This window comes from Chinchilla lanigera, unplaced genomic scaffold, assembly GCF_000276665.1.
Source record: "Chinchilla lanigera isolate Chin_1 unplaced genomic scaffold, ChiLan1.0 scaffold00056, whole genome shotgun sequence".
Taxonomy (NCBI): domain Eukaryota; kingdom Metazoa; phylum Chordata; class Mammalia; order Rodentia; family Chinchillidae; genus Chinchilla; species Chinchilla lanigera.
The window spans coordinates 8,707,109-8,710,446 of NW_004955457.1; the positions used below are offsets into that span (position 1 = coordinate 8,707,109).

Genomic DNA, 3,338 nt, shown 5'->3' on the forward strand with positions numbered 1-3,338 from the left:
CTCAGGACCTTGTGCTTGCCAGGTGGGAGCTTGTGCTGCTGAGCTATATCCCTGGCATTTTTTCTTTTTTTTTTTTTTTGTTTTGTTTTTGTTTGGCACTGGGAATCAAACTCATGACCTCAGGCTCACTAGGCAAGCACTTATGCCGCTGAGCTATATCCCTGGCCCACTACTGATTTTTGAGAGTTGACTTTGTATCCCACTACACTGCTGAATTTGGATATTAGATGTACAAGTTTTTTGGTGGAGTTTTTGGGTCTTCTGTGTAGTGTATCATGTCATTTGTAAATAATGATAATTCAACTTCTTTCCTATCTTTATTCCTTTTATTTTTTTCTCTTCTCTAATTGCTGTGGTTAATGTTTCCAGAATTATATTAAATAGAGATAATCATATGGTTTTTGTCTTTGACTCTGTTAATATCGTGTATTACAATTATTGATTTATGTATGTTGAGCTCCCCCTCCATCCCTAGGATGAATCCAGCTCGGTCATGGTATATAATCTTCCTAATAATTTGCTGCATTCTATTTGCTAGTATCTTATTGAGGATTTTTGCATCTATGTTCATCCGGGAGACTGACCTGTAGTTCCGTTTCTTAGGTCTTTGTCCAGTTTTGTCATCAGGGTAATGCTTGCTTCCAGGAATGAATTTGGGAGTACTGCTTCCCTTTCAATTTCATTAAAGAGTTTGAGAAGTAGTGGTATAAAGTCTTCTCTACATTTCTTGGAGAATTCAGCAGTGAAAAAAAGAAAGAAAGAATTCAGCAGTGAATTCATCAGGGGCTGACTGGGATTTGTTGGTAAGTTTTTAATTACATCTTTGATTTCATCGATATTGGTTTATTTAGAGTTTGTATATCTTCTTGATTCAGCGTTAGTAATTCATATGTATCTAGGAATCTGTCCATTTCTTCTGCATTTTCCATCTTGTTAGAATAAAATGTGTACTACTTGCTAATCTTACTTTGCCGTTCATTCTAGAGAAACCACAGTAAAGGCTTTCACCCAGGCAGGTGCGGTGGCAGCGGTGATGGCGGTGGCAGTGGCAGTAGCAGTGGCAAGCAGCAGCAACAGCAGCTGCACAATCCTGAAATCTCAGCGTGCTGAAAGGCTGAGGCGGGGGCAGGAAGGGAGATGGTGGCGGCCGTGCTGGGAGAGTTGGGTGTCTCATGGATACAGAGCCTGAGAAGCTGGGTGATGCTGGCCTTGGGGCGTCTTTCATCTCACGATGTTTTACCCCAATCACACATCCACACAAGTGCTCCTCTTGACATTTCTCGCAAATGGGAGAAGCAGAGTAAAATGGTTTATCCTCCACAACTGCCTGGCGAACCTCGCAGACCAGCAGAAATCTACCATTGTGGAAGACAAATAAAGGACAGCAAAGACAAGTTGTGGTATTTGGCAAAATTGATACGAGCAATGTCTATTGACCAGGCTTTGGTGCAGTTGGAATTGAGTGATTAGAAAGGGCTCACATAATTAAAGACGTCCTCTTACCAGCACAAGATATGGCAGTGAAAGACCACAATGTGGAATTCAGGTCCAATTTGTATATAGCTGAGTCCAAGACTGGGTGAGGCCAGTGCCTGAATGGCATCCGCTACCACGGCAGAGGTCGCTTTGGGATCGTGGCGAAGGTTTACTGCCATTATTTTGTGAAGTTGGTGGAAGGACCCCCGCCTCCCGCAGAGCCGCCGAAGACAGCTGTAGACCGTGCTAAGGAGTACGTGCAGTAGCTTCGCAACCAGCCCAGCATTCACCCTCTGTGATGGGGGTTCGGACTTCACCGTGTATATATTTTGCTGGTTTTTTTTTTTTTTTTAAATAAAGATTTACAACAGAAAAAAAAAAAAAAATGAAAGGTTGAGGCAGGAGAACTGCAAGCTCCAGCCAAGCCTAGTCGGCAACTTAGAGACTTAGCAAGACCCTGTCTCAAAATTTTAAAATTTAAAAAAGGACTGGGAAAGGTAGCTCAGAGAAAAGGACAAGGGCTCAATATCCACGGCCTAAAACAGAAAGAAAAGAAAATGCCCACCTCGTCAGTGATCATTTTTGTCTCTGTATCTTACTGTAGCTGCTCTACACGGCTTTGGGGAACAGAGAACAACTGGCACGTTGAGTGGGGTGGTTGGAGCAGCGGTTGCTTGTGCTTAGTAACTGGCCCCACAGGCAGCAGCCTGCGCAAGGGGCCTGCGCTGTCGTGGGCACAAGGCTGATGCCAAAGCTGCTCAACCGCTCAAATTGCGCAACAGCTCCACAGTACTTCCCTCCTCTCCTGGCCCCCAACCGTGAGGCCGGGCAAACTGCTTCTTCTCCCTGAATGCCCACAGCCAGCGCTGCACCGAGCCCTGCCAGAGTGCCCCTTCCAGGACTCTGCACACACCCAGTCACATGGAGTGTCACGTGTGGCACAGGACAGAGTGCGGCCCAGCCCGCATGCCACAGAATTTTCCCAGGAACTTGGGTTTCACCCAGCAAGTCGGTTCACATCTGTAAACCTGGCACTCTGGCACTCAGAAGCTGAAGCAGGAGGGTCACAACCACAAGTTTGAGACTGGCCTGGGGTACGCAGCGTGTTTAAGGCCAGCCTGAACTACGTAGCAAGATCCGGTCTCAAATAACAAGGAAAAAGACTAGAGAGTAGGATACCCAGAGCTCCAAGATACGGAGACAAGAGTGAACCACTACAAATTCCCAGGCAAGACTGCCAGGAAACTGCCCAGAGCAGCGCTGGCAGGAACTCATCGTCCTAAAGCACCTGCCCAGCAAGACAGCTGGAGCTGCCAGGAAGGTTTTGCTATTTGTTCAGGCAGTGCACCTGGTAAGAGACAAGTGGCCACCTTGCCTGGGTACACCGCTTACTACAGCTGGCGCACAATTGTAAACAGGCAGTTCTGCAACTCAGCAACTCCCTCGCAAGAATCTGACAGTAGCTGGGCAGAATGCAATGGCCTGCTACTCAAAAGGCAAAAGCAGATACCAGACATGGTGGTGCATGTCTGTAATCCCAGCACTTGGGAGGCTGAGACAGGAGGATCTCCATGAGTTCAAGGCCAGGCTAAATGGCATAGGGAGACCCTGTCTCAAAAAATTAAAAATAACAAAAGGGCAAACAAGGGATCACAAGTTCAAAACCAGCATGGGCAATTCAGTGAGACCCTGTCCCAAAAAAAATTTTTTCCAAAAAAAATTTTTTTAAATTGTATATAATGTAGCCAGGCGTGGTGACCCATGCCTGTAATCCCAGCCTGTAATCTCTCGGGAGGCTGAGGCAGGAGGATCATTGTGAGTTCGAGACCAGCCTGGGCTACAAAGTGAGCTCAAGGCCAGCC

General features: G+C 46.4%; 1 pseudogene; it reads left to right on the top strand.

Annotated features, from left to right (window-relative positions):
* Window positions 1–1,137: 1,137 nt before the first annotated feature.
* Window positions 1,138–1,775, top strand: LOC102029829 (annotated as a pseudogene).
* Window positions 1,776–3,338: the final 1,563 nt, after the last annotated feature.